The 14,852-nt window shown below is 36.8% G+C and overlaps 1 protein-coding gene across 2 annotated transcripts in view; it reads left to right on the top strand.

The window, feature by feature from the left end:
- Positions 1 to 5,230: 5,230 nt before the first annotated feature.
- Positions 5,231 to 14,852, top strand: part of LOC133612741 (uncharacterized) — a 98,691-nt gene continuing 89,069 nt past the window's right edge. For both annotated transcript variants that reach the window (XM_061970412.2, XM_072913893.1), the window contains exon 1: positions 5,231 to 5,292. The gene's annotated coding sequence lies outside the window, so the exon portion shown is untranslated. The remainder of the gene's footprint in view (positions 5,293 to 14,852) is intronic.

The raw sequence follows: 14,852 nt of genomic DNA, 5'->3' as shown, positions 1-14,852 counted from the left end.
ACTTGCAAAACAATGACTTGGTCCCACCTCTGGTTTATACAGGATCAATCAATCAATGTTTTCTTATATAGCCCTACATCACAAATCTCAAAGGGCCGCACAAGCCACAACCACATCCTGGGCTCAGATCCCACATCAGGATGACCCCCAAAAACAGAAACAATAACAATGTAATTACGGTGGAAACTTGATTAACAAACTTTATTGGTCCTTGAACATGGTTCACTAATGGAACAGTTTGTATAGTGAAGCAGAGTTCCCTAATAGAAACAATGTATCCATCCATCCATTTTCTACCGCTTTTCCCATTTTGGGGTTGCGGGGCGTGCTGGAGCCTATCTCAGCTGCATTCGGGCGGAAGGCGGGGTACACCCTGGACAAGTCGCCACCTCATCGCAGGGCCAACACAGATAGACAGACAACATTCACACTCACATTCACACACTAGAGACCATTTAGTGTTGCCAATCAACCTATCCCCAGGTGCATGTCTTTGGAGGTGGGAGGGGCCTATCCCCAGGTGCATGTCTTTGGAGGTGGGAGGGGTTGTAATAGATGTCATCAGTGTTTGAACCTGACATCTTTATTTTTTTCTACATATAAAAGACTTCCTTGTGGTCTACATAACATGTAATGGTGGTTCTTTGCTCAAAATGTTGCATAAATTATGTTTTACACATCATCTTCAAGTCACTTTCTGACAGTCTCTTCAGAATGCATTTTTGTGGGCGGTCTTATTTACGTGCCTCCACTTGGACAGCGTCATCATTGTTGTAGTGGTGTAGCGTGCAAGGACGGGATGGGAAGAAGTGTCTAAAGATGGCGCTAACTGTTTTAATGACATTCAGACTTGACTTCAATCAATAACGGGGCAGCATCTCCTCATCCGTGGCTCACTAGTGCAACAACAACATCGGAAATGTGTCCCGTGAAAAACCGTCCGACCGGAACTCTCTAAAAACTAAAGTTCCTTGGTTGAATAATGTCAACTCACTACACCGGTATGTTTTAGTGCTTTCATGGTGAGTTTACTGACAGATATAAGTAAGAACTTTGCACTACTTTATATTAGAAATGGCAACAGTGGAGGATGAATGTCCCATAACAAGAAGATAGAGAAAAAGAAGAAGCTTATCAACTGCAGTGGCGGACGTGTGCAATTTTTTAGGACTTATGCAGATCCCAAATACAGATCAGCAGGTACCAGAAGGTAAGAAAAGTTGCTTTTGCTTAATATTGTGAAACAAAACGCCAGATAATATGTCTTACCTTATACACACACCATAATAATACTCCTATGTTGAAGCACAGTACAATCCATCAAGCGGTGTGGCTTCATATCTTACCAAAGTCCTACTAAAACATTTTGATACATTTTTGAGCGCCAAGTGTAATGTTCTATATTTTCAATGGAACATTTAAAATGTTGGTGTGGTTTACTCGAGTCATATTGCAGTCTACACGTATCTCTTATGTGTGACTGCCATCTACTGGTCACACTTATCATTACACCATGTACCAAATAAAATAGCTTCGAGGACGGCAAGCACAACCAGAATTATTCCGTACATTAGGCGCACCGGGTTGTAAGGCGCACTGTCCAGTTTTGATAAAAAAATAAGAATTTTAAGTGTGCCTTATAGTCCAGAAAATACGATACAACAATTGTTATACTTGTATAGAGCTTTTCTACCTTCAAGGTTCTCAAAGCGCTTTGACACTATTTCCACATTCACCCATTCACACACTGATGGTGGGAGCTGCCATGCAAGGCCCTAACCACCACCCATCAGGAGCAAGGGTGAAGTGTCTTGCTCAAGGACACAACAGACGTGACTAGGTTGGTAGAAGCTGGGGATCGAACCAGGAACCCTCAGGTTGCTGGCACGGCCACTCTCCTAATTCTTCTCAACAGAAGAGGAGAAATATAATCTTAGAGAAAAATGTAATTTAACACATTTGTACGCACGTACAACACTTAAAACCTTCAGTATATCAGTATGTGGAAAGAAATAATGGAATGGACTAAGTAAATAAATCAAACAATGTTCTAATATAATCCACTTCAAGAAACTCTTCAAAGTGTTTATGTCAGGTTCAAACACTGATGACATCTATTAAACAAGACAAGAAGCAAAGAATCAAACAGAGACAGAATTCAATTTGGACTCAATATTGAGGAGAGCCGTCTTTACACTGTACCCTTGTACAGTATCTTAGCACGCTCTGCCAAAAGATTGCATGCCTCCTTCTTTTATTTCGGACCCTCCCCGGCCACATGGCCACCTTTGTTTCCAGAGGACAAAGGTCGCAAAAAGTTCACAGGAAAGGTCAGTTCAAAAAGAGTTCGTAAAATACTTCAAAAAGAGGTCGTCTGGAAATTGGGCAGATCCTGTCATCTCTCCGCTCTGAAGTCCTTGGGCCAGAACAACATCTTTCTGTTGTTTACCATACGTGAAAGCACACAGGTACACCTTCATCTTACTTCCTCCACCCCACTTTTACTCCGCTACTTTTATCTACATTCAGCTCGCTACTCGCTACTAATTTTTATCGATCTGTTAATGCACGCTTTGTTTGTTTTGGTCTGTCAGACAGACCTTCAAAGTGCCTGCCTTACTGGTGACGTTTCACTTCGTTCCACCAATCAGATGCGGTCACTGGTGACGTTGGACCAATCAAACAGAGCCAGGCGGTCACATGACCTGACTTAAACAAGTTGAAAAACGTATGGGGGTGTTACCATTTAGTGGTCAATTGTACGGAATATGTACTGTACTGTGCAATCTACTAATAAAAGCTCCAATCAATCAATCAAAAGTGTGAAGGAAAAAAGATACTTTTTTATTCCAACCATACATCCCGTCAAAAGCCTAAAGACTGATCGCACATGAGGACGTTCCTGTCTTCACAATAAAAGTGCCGCTCCATCGCGGCCTGCGCTTTCAAAACAAGAGTCTCCGAAAGCCAGCGCAAACAAGCTAGCAAGCTACGGAGTTTGACGCCAATATATTTCTTGTAAAGTGTATAAAAACGAATATGGAAGCTGGACAAATAAGATGCCAAAAACCAACCACTTTCATGTGGTATTAGAAAGAAAGGGGGAACTTTTTTTCTCCTCCATTTGAAAACGTGGACGTTATCGGCACTACTGTCTGATTACAATCAATGCAAGTCATCAGAATCAGGTAATACACCAACTTATATTCTTGTCTTCATGAAAGAAAGGAATCTATATGTGTTAAACATGCATGTATATTCATTAAAACACCTTTAACATGTCAACAAAAACGGCAAAATAAATAAATATAAATTATATACTGTATATATATATATATATATACATATATATGTATATATATATATAAATGTGTGTGTATATATATATATATAAATGTGTGTATATATATATATATATGTGTGTGTGTATGTATATGTATATATATATATATATATATATATATATATATGTATATATATATATATATATATATGTATATATATATATATATATATATATATATATATATATATATATATATATATATATATATATGTCATACCGTAGTAGAGCGCAATATATGTATGTGTGGGAAAAAAATCATGAGGGGGGGTACCCTCAAGCGTCAGGAGATTTTAATGGGAGCATTCGCATACCATGGTTTATATAGGGCACAGAGTGGGTGGGTACAGGCTGGCCTAGGGGCGTGGTGATTGGCTCATGTGTTACCTAGGAGGTGTTTCCGTCTCACCTATGAACCCACGCCAGGAAACCAGCCAAAAAAGAACAGAAAACGGAACGACATCATCTGGTACAACCCCCCATACAGCAAAAACGTCTCAACGAACATTGGACACAAATTCCTCAATCTGATTGACAAACACTTTCCCAAAGACAACATCCTAAGAAAAGTATTCACCAAGAACAACATTAAATTGAGCTACAGCTGCATGAACAATATACGACAAATCATCTCAAACCACAACAAAACAATTGCAAATGAGCCGTCGGCCCTCAGACAGAGCGACTCCAAAACCAACAAAGGATGTAATTGTCGAAAGAAACCTGATTGCCCTCTCAACGGGGGGTGCTTACAAACATCAGTTGTCTGCCAATCTAAGGTAATACGCAAGGACATTAACACATCCGACACATATGTAGGATTAACCGAGGGAGAATTCAAAACCAGATGGAACAATCACAAGGCTTCTTTCAGGAACAAAAACCTGCGAAATACCACAGAACTCAGCAAACACATTTGGGACCTCAAAGACAATAATGTTGAATATTCAATAACATGGCAAATTCTTGCATCCAGCACACCTTACAATAGTGGTAATAAAAGATGCAACCTATGCTTGAAAGAGAAACTGTTTATTATTTACCGTCCAGACCTGTCATCCCTCAACAAGCGCAGCGAAATTGTAACAACATGCCGCCATAGACGGAAACACCTCCTAGGTAACACATGAGCCAATCACCACGCCCCTAGGCCAGCCTGTACCCACCCACTCTGTGCCCTATATAAACCATGGTATGCGAATGCTCCCATTAAAATCTCCTGACGATTGAGGGTACCCCCTCTCATGAAACAGGCCTGTAGAGATGAAATAGTCTTGTGATTTTTTTCCCACACATACATATATATATATATATATATATATATATATATATATATATATATATGATATGTGTGTGTATGTTACTCAGTACTTGAGTAGTTTTTTCACAACATACTTTTTACTTTTACTCAAATATTTGGGTGACTACTCCTTACTTTTACTTGAGTAATAAATCTCTAAAGTAACAGTACTCTTACTTGAGTACAATTTCTGGCTACTCTACCCACCTCTGCTTATGTAGTATATTGTGTGTCCAAATATTTGGGGGGGAGTTCATTTAGATTTTGTTAACCTTTGATGAATCCAAATTCCAAAATGTGATTAATCCGACAAAAAAACAAACAAATCTTTGACAGCACACATTTGTTCACAAGGTTATTGGATGACTCTTTTAAGGAGACTTTTTAAGCATACAATTATCAAATAGCGACATGGCATTTATGTTCACAGCATGTTGACACCATAGCATGTTCCATTCCACAAGAATAAAGTCATTTGTGACGTGCTGAGATGTTTTCCTTCTCAGTGGACAAGAAATGAAAAAGGAGGCAACTTTTGGAAGGCAGCATGAAGGAGGAGGCAGGCGGAGCTCTGAGCTGGACTTAAAACATCTCTCTGCTCTTCTGCTCCTCTTTCCAACTTGGAAACCTCTTGTCATCCACTTATCGGGTAAGTCTTTATATTAATACTATATACATTAATGCTATATAATACTATATACATTGATTGATTGATTGATTGAGACTTGTATTAGTAGATTGCACAGTACAGTACATATTCCGTACAATTGACCACTAAATGGTAACACCCCAATATGTTTTTCAACTTGTTTAAGTCAGGGTCCACGTTAATCAATTCATGGTACATTAATACTAGATACATTAATACTATACACATTAATACTAGATACATTAAAAATATATATACATTAATACTAGATACATTAATAATATATATATATATACATTAATACAAATACATTAATACTATATATATTAATACTATATATATTAATGCTAGATACATTAATACTATATACATTAATACTATATATATATATATATATATATTAATACTAGATACATTAATACTAGATACATTAATACTATATATATATATATATATTAATACTAGATACATTAATACTAGATACATTAATACAATATATATTAATGCTAGATACATTAATACTATATATATATATATATATATTAATACTAGATACATTAATACTATATATATTAATGCTAGAAAAATAATACTTTATACATTAATACTATATTTATATATCAATACTCGATCCATTAATACTAGATACATTAATACTATATATATATTAATGCTAGAAAAATTAATACTGTATACATTAATACTATATTTATATATTAATACTAGATACATTAATACTATATATATATATATATTAATACTAGATACATTAATACAATATATATTAATGCTAGATACATTAATACTATATACATTAATACTATATATATATATATAAATACTAGATACATTAATACTATATATATTAATGCTAGAAAAAATAATACTTTATACATTAATACTATATTTATATATCAATACTAGATCCATTAATACTAGATACATTAATACTATATATATATTAATGCTAGAAAAATTAATACTTTATACATTAATACTATATTTATATATTAATACTAGATGCATTAATACTATATATATTAATGCTAGATACATTAATGCTATACATATATTAATACTAGATACATTAATACTAGATACATTAATACTATATATATTAATGCTAGATACATTAATACTATATACATTAATACTATATATATTAATACTAGATACATTAATACTATATACATTAATACTATATGTACTAATACTAGATACATTAATATTATATACATTAATACTAGATACATTAATACTATATACATTAATACTAGATACATTAATATTATATATATATTAATACTAGATACATTAATATTATATATATTAAAACTAGATACATTAATACTAGATACATGAATACTATATATATATTAATACTAGAAACATTAATACTGAATATATATATTAATACTAGATACATTAATACTAGATACATTAATACTATATATATATATATATTAATACTAGATACATTCATACTATATATATATATTAATACTAGATACATTAATACTATGTATATATTAATACTAGATACATTAATACTAGCTACATTAATACTATGTATATATTAATACTAGATACATTCATACTATATATATATTAATACTAGATACATTAATACTATGTATATATTAATACTAGATACATTAATACTAGCTACATTAATACTATGTATATATTAATACTAGATACATTAATACTAGATACAGGTGCATCTTAGTCAACTTGAATATCACACAAATGGTGATTTACTTTCCATCTGACTAAGTTACTGATTTAATAAATGTACATATATATATATATATATATATATATATATATATATATATATATATATATATATATATATATATATATATATATATATATATACATATACATATATATATATATATATATAGGTATCCATCCATTTTCTACCTCTATTCCCTATTGGGGTCGCGGGGGGGTGCTGGAGCCTATCGGGCGGTATGTATATATATATATATATATATATATATATATATATGTATGTGTGGGGAAAAAAAATCTCCTGATGATTGAGGGAACCCCTCATGAAACAGGCCTGTAGAGATGAAGTAGTCTTGTGATTTTTTTCCCACACATACATATATTGCGCTCTACTACGGTATCGAGCACTATTTTTTGGATAACCTTATTAAGACATATATATATATATATATATATATATATATATATATATATATATATAATCAGTTCATTTTCTGATTCAAGTGTGAAAATGTAGTTAATAATATTCGACCTTTTTGACCATTTTTCCCATTTTATGATCCGCTGCATTCGGGGCAGAATGAAAAGAAATGAAGAATCACATTCTAGAAATGTTTCACGATGAGTAGAGCTCATCATGTAGAGCTCAAAAGAGGTTTCACCTTTTGAGTTGGACTACTAAAATGAACATTTATTGCCTGTATTAGTGAAGCTGTACAATATTGACTCGACTTGATTTCCTTTCACTCGGAAGAAATAAAAGCAGAGATTTTTACGAGTAGAAAAAAACCCTATTTTGCTGGACTAAGTGTACTATGTATGATCAGTGTATCCTATGTAATATTAATAACTCTATTGTATCCTATGTAATATTAATAACTCTAGTGTGTCGTATGTAATATTAATAACTCTAGTGTGTCGTATGTAATATTAATAACTGTAATAGACTGTGGATAAACATTGGCATGGACAACATGTCACGCCTCTCTTCCTTATATGGTCGTGTAGGTCGGCTGCTGTGTTTGGCTTTCAGACATCCTCCCAGAAACTTCTTTAATGAGCACGTTGGATGATAAATGCGTCTTTTCCAAGTCCTTCTATTCTGACACAAGACATATTTGATTGCTGTTTGGCACGGGAGAAGTGGAGCAGAGGTGATGGAGGGGCCAACATTGTACTCAGTACGAGTACTCCCACTTTAAAGCAGCGCTTCTCAATTATTAAACATTCTAAGATTTTAAATATCATTTGTTTATACAATTGTTACAAGTACAGTATTGTATTATGTCCCTACTATTCAGTTGCATGGTGGGGCCCCTCAGTACAACCCATTTATTATGTCCCTACTCTTCAGTTGCATGGTGGGGCCCCTCAGTACAACCCATTTATTATGTCCCTACTCTTCAGTTGCATGGTGGGGCCCCTCAGTACAACCCATTTATTATGTCCCTACTCTTCAGTTGCATGGTGGGGCCCCTCAGTACAACCCATTTATTATGTCCCTACTCTTCAGTTGCATGGTGGGGCCCCTCAGTACAACCCATTTATTATGTCCCTACTCTTCAGTTGCATGGTGGGGCCCCTCAGTACAACCCATTTATTATGTCCCTACTCTTCAGTTGCATGGTGGGGCCCCTCAGTACATCACTGACTTATTATGCCCCTACTCTTCAGTTGCATGGTGGGGCCCCTCAGCACATCACCGACTTATTATGTCCCTACTCTTCAGTTGCATGGTGGGGCCCCTCAGTACATCACTGACTTATTATGTCCCTACTCTTCAGTTGCATGGTGGGGCCCCTCAGTACATTACCGACTTATTATGCCCCTACTATTCAGTTGCATGGTGGGGCCCCTCAGTACATCACTGACTTATTATGTCCCTACTCTTCAGTTGCATGGTGGGGCCCCTCAGTACATCACTGACTTATTATGTCCCTACTCTTCAGTTGCATGGTGGGGCCCCTCAGTACATCACTGACTTGTTATAACCCTACTCTTCAGTTGTATGGTGGGGCCCCTCAGTACATCACTGACTTATTATGTCCCTACTCTTCAGTTGCATGTTGGGGCCTCTCAGTACATCACTGACTTGTTATGTCCTTACTTTTCAGTTGCATGGTGGGGCCCCTCAGTACATCACTGACTTATTATGCCCCTACTATTCAGTTGCATGGTGGGGCCCCTCAGTACATCACTGACTTGTTATGCCTCTACTCTTCAGTTGCACGGTGGGGCCCCTCAGCACATCACCGACTTATTATGTCCCTACTCTTCAGTTGCATGGTGGGGCCCCTCAGCACAACCCATGTATTATGTCCCTACTCTTCAGTTGCATGGTGGGGCCCCTCAGTACAACCCATTTATTATGTCCCTACTCTTCAGTTGCATGGTGGGTCCCCTCAGTACATCACCGACTTATTATGTCCCTACTCTTCAGTTGCATGGTGGGGCCCCTCAGCACATCACTGACTTGTTATGTCCCTACACTTCAGTTGCATGGTGGGGCCCCTCAGTACAACCCATTTATTATGTCCCTACTCTTCAGTTGCATGGTGGGGCCCCTCAGCACATCACTGACTTATTATGTCCCTACTCTTCAGTTGCATGGTGGGGCCCCTCAGCACATCACTGACTTATTATGTCCCTACTCTTCAGTTGCATGGTGGGGCCCCTCAGTACATCACCGACTTATTATGTCCCTACTCTTCAGTTGCATGGTGGGGCCCCTCAGTACAACCCATTTATTATGTCCCTACTCTTCAGTTGCATGGTGGGGCCCCTCAGTACATCACCGACTTATTATGTCCCTACTCTTCAGTTGTATGGTGGGGCCCCTCAGTACAACCCATTTATTATGTCCCTACTCTTCAGTTGCATGGTGGGGCCCCTCAGCACAACCCATGTATTATGTCCCTACTCTTCAGTTGCATGGTGGGGCCCCTCAGCACATCACTGACTTGTTATGTTCCTACACTTCAGTTGCATGGTGGGGCCCCTCAGTACAACCCATTTATTATGTCCCTACTCTTCAGTTGCATGGTGGGGCCCCTCAGTACAACCCATTTATTATGTCCCTACTCTTCAGTTGCATGGTGAGGCCCCTCAGTACATCACTGACTTATTATGTCCCTACTCTTCAGTTGCATGGTGGGGCCCCTCAGTACATCACTGACTTGTTATGTCCTTACTCTTCAGTTGCATGGTGGGGCCCCTCAGTACATCACTGACTTTTTATGCCCCTACTATTCAGTTGCATAGTGGGGCCCCTCAGTACATCAATGACTTATTATGTCCCTACTCTTCAGTTGCATGGTGGGGCCCCTCAGTACATCACCGACTTATTATGTCCCTACTCTTCAGTTGCATGGTGGGGCCCCTCAATACATCACCGACTTATTATGTCCCTACTCTTCAGTTGCATGGTGGGGCCCCTCAGTACATCACTGACTTGTTATGCCTCTACTTTTCAGTTGCATGGTGGGGCCCCTCAGCACATCACTGACTTGTTATGTCCCTACACTTCAGTTGCATGGTAGGGCCCCTCAGTACAACCCATTTATTATGTCCCTACTCTTCAGTTGCATGGTGGGGCCCCTCAGTACAACCCATTTATTATGTCCCTACTCTTCAGTTGCATGGTGGGGCCCCTCAGCACAACCCATGTATTATGTCCCTACTCTTCAGTTGCATGGTGGGGCCCCTCAGTACAACCCATTTATTATGTCCCTACTCTTCAGTTGCATGGTGGGGCCCCTCAGTACATCACCAACTTATTATGTCCCTACTATTCAGTTGCATGGTGGGGCCCCTCAGCACATCACCGACTTATTATGTCCCTACTCTTCAGTTGCATGGTGGGGCCCCTCAGTACATCACTGACTTATTATGTCCCTACTCTTCAGTTGCATGGTGGGGCCCCTCAGTACATCACTGACTTATTATGTCCCTACTCTTCAGTTGCATGGTGGGGCCCCTCAGTACATCACTGACTTCTTATGCCTCTACTCTTCAGTTGCATGGTGGGGCCCCTCAGTACATCACTGACTTCTTATGCCTCTACTCTTCAGTTGCATGGTGGGGCCCCTCAGTACATCACTGACTTGTTATGTCCCTACTCTTCAGTTGCATGGTGGGGCCCCTCAGTACATCACTGACTTGTTATGTCCCGGGAAACATGCTTTATCAGTATCATGCTTCAACTCAAAAAAGCCGTGTACTACAAAACGTGCTCATTAATCCTGACTCTCTCATTTCTATTTATGAAACTAAATCAGCACAAGTTTTATTCATTTTTATTTAGTAGGTCGAGTTAATGTTGCTGATCTATTTAAATTCATGATATGATTTATTTTTCAGTATCAAATGGCTAAAATATTTATAGTTGAAACGAGATTTTTTTAATTTTTAAAAAAATATGACGCAAATTTTCTTTTACAGACTAAAAAACTATTTGTTGTAAATTGATTGATACTTCTTTCGTCTTATTTTTTATTTTTTTTATGTTAACGAGGATACAATACTGCCAATCCTGATGCACCGCCCCTACTATATATATATATATATATATATATATGTATGTGTGGGGGAAAAAATCACAAGACTACTTCATCTCTACAGGCCTGTTTCATGAGGGGTTCCCTCAATCATCAGGAGAAAAAAAATAAAATTAAAAATTAAAAAAAAATCTCCTGATGATTGAGGGAACCCCTCATGAAACAGGCCTGTAGAGATGAAGTAGTCTTGTGATTTTTTTCCCACACATATATATATTGCGCTCTACTACGGTATCGAGCACTGTTTTTTGGATAACCTTATTAAGACATATATATATATATATATATATATATATATATATATATATATATATATATATATATATATATATATATATATATATATATATATATATATATCCATCCATCCATCCATTTATATTTATATATATATATATATATATATATATATATATATATACTGTATAAATATATATATATGTGTATATATATATATATATATATATCCATCCATCTCCATCCATCTTCTTCCGCTTATATATATATATATATATATTTATATATATATATATATATATGTATATTGATTGATACTTCTTTCGTCTTGTTTTTTTTTTTAATGTTAACGAGGATACAATACTGCCAATGCTGATGCACCGCCCCTACTATATATATATATATTTATTTATTTATTTATTTATATGTATATATATATATATATATTTTTATATATATATATATATATATATATATATATATATATATATATATATATATATATATATATACTGTATAAATATATATATATATATATATATATATATATATATATATATATATATATATATATATATATATATGTATGTGTGGGAAAAAAATCACAAGACTATTTCATCTCTACAGGCCTGTTTCATGAGGGGGGGTACCCTCAATCGTCAGGAGATTTTAATGGGAGCATTCGCATACCATGGTTTATATAGGGCACAGAGTGGGTGGGTACAGGTTGGCCTAGGGGCGTGGTGATTGGCTCATGTGTTACCTAGGAGGTGTTTCCGTCTGTGGTGGCATGCTGTTACAATTTCGCTGCGCTTGTTGAGGGATGACAGGTCTGGACGGTAAATAATAAACAGTTTCTCTTTCAAGCATAGGTTGCATCTTTTATTACCACTATTGTAAGGTGTGCTGGATGCAAGAATTTGCCATGTTATTGAATATTCAACATTATTGTCTTTGAGGTCCCAAATGTGTTTGCTGAGTTCTGTGGTATTTCGCAGGTTTTTGTTCCTGAAAGAAGCCTTGTGATTGTTCCATCTGGTTTTGAATTCACCCTCGGTTAATCCTACATATGTGTCGGATGTGTTAATGTCCTTGCGTATTACCTTAGATTGGTAGACAACTGATGTTTGTAAGCATCCCCCGTTGAGAGGGCAATCAGGTTTCTTTCGACAATTACATCCTTTGTTGGTTTTGGAGTCGCTCTGTCTGAGGGCCGACGGCTCATTTGCAATTGTTTTGTTGTGGTTTGAGATGATTTGTCGTATATTGTTCATGCAGCTGTAGCTCAATTTAATGTTGTTCTTGTTGAATACTTTTCTTAGGGTGTTGTCTTTGGGAAAGTGTTTGTCAATCAGATTGAGGAATTTGTGTCCAATGTTCGTTGAGACGTTTTTGCTGTATGGGGGGTTGTACCAGATGATGTCGTTCCGTTTTCTGTTCTTTTTTGGCTGGTTTCCTGGCGTGGGTTCATAGGTGAGGGTGAAATTGTATCCGCTTTCATCAAGGGCTTTTTGGTACGGGGGGGTTGCTTGGTCAAATTCAGCTTTGCTAGATGACAGCATCGATAGCCTTTTATTGATTCCGGTAGGTATTCTTTTCGTGGTGGTGGGTGGGTGGTTGCTGTCATGGTGCACGTATTGGAGTGTTGTGTTGGGTTTCGTGAATGGTTGGTAGCTGTTATTTCTCAGGTTGAAAGTGACGTCAAGGAAGTTGACGGTTTGTTTGTTGGCTTCAATCGTGATCCGTAGGCCGTTCTCTTTGAAAATTTGGCATATGCGCTTCTTGGTATTCTCGCTGCTCCTTGGCGAAGCGCGACACACTGCCAGTCCGTCATCACGGTAAATACCAAGGTTCAGATTGAGGCTAGCGAGCTGGGAGAGGAGGAAACTCCCAACGAGTTCATATATATATATATATATATATATACATACATATATATATATATATATATATATATATATATATATAGATGCAACATGCAACTGAAGAGTAGGGGCATAACAAGTCAGTGAAAATACTTATTTAAGTAAGACTATGCAGTGGAAAAAATACTCAAAAACTGAGTAACTCCTGATTTATTCAGTAGTTTTTTTGAATGGTACTTGCAGGTGTGTGTGTGTGTGTGACATGTGACTTTTGACGCTAAGGCAGGGCTAATGTTAGCATATGTGCTGCAAAAACATGTTTTCTCTTCTTGTAGGCTGAAATGTTTCTAGTGACACACATGACAGCACATCATATAAATGTTTCTAGTGACACACATGACAGCACATCATATAATGTTTCTAGTGACACACATGACAGCACATCATATAATGTTTCTAGTGACACACATGACAGCACATCATATAATGTTTCTAGTGACACACATGACAGCACATCATATAAATGTTTCTAGTGACACACATGACAGCACATCATATAAATGTTTCTAGTGACACACATGACAGCACATCATATAAATGTTTCTAGTGACACACATGACAGCACATCATATAAATGTTTCTAGTGACACACATGACAGCACATCATATAAATGTTTCTAGTGACACACATGACAGCACATCATATAAATCTTCTGTTTCAATATTTTGTAAGGCACACATTGCAGCCTTGATTGACATCATGCCACTTTTTACAGTGTGAACGCTCCAAAACATTCACACATATACTTTTCTACACCAAAATTCATCTATTTCATCTTCTTCTTCTTCTTCTTCTTCTCCAGATTTTGGCGCGCTCTACCTTCCACATTATTCACTCCATCCAAACCATTCCAACTTCAAATTGTTCAGCCTATCTGGGAATCGCCGGCTTTCCCTTGACAAATTCCAAAAATTTCCCAGATTTCTTAGAATTCCAGGTTTTCCGGGACATTTTTTCTAATTCAAAATGAATTAGCCATTTTTCAAACTTCCACCATTTCCACATTTTTTCAACCGATTCAAACCATTCCACCTTCAACATATTCCACTCATCCCGGAAATTTTAACTATAATTTTTCCAAGTTCCAAAAAATTCCAGGAA

The sequence above is a fragment of the Nerophis lumbriciformis genome, linkage group LG10 (genome assembly GCF_033978685.3).
Source record: "Nerophis lumbriciformis linkage group LG10, RoL_Nlum_v2.1, whole genome shotgun sequence".
NCBI classification, from domain to species: domain Eukaryota; kingdom Metazoa; phylum Chordata; class Actinopteri; order Syngnathiformes; family Syngnathidae; genus Nerophis; species Nerophis lumbriciformis.
The sequence above is the reverse complement of the archived record's forward strand: the minus strand, read 5'-3'. Positions and strand labels throughout refer to the sequence as shown.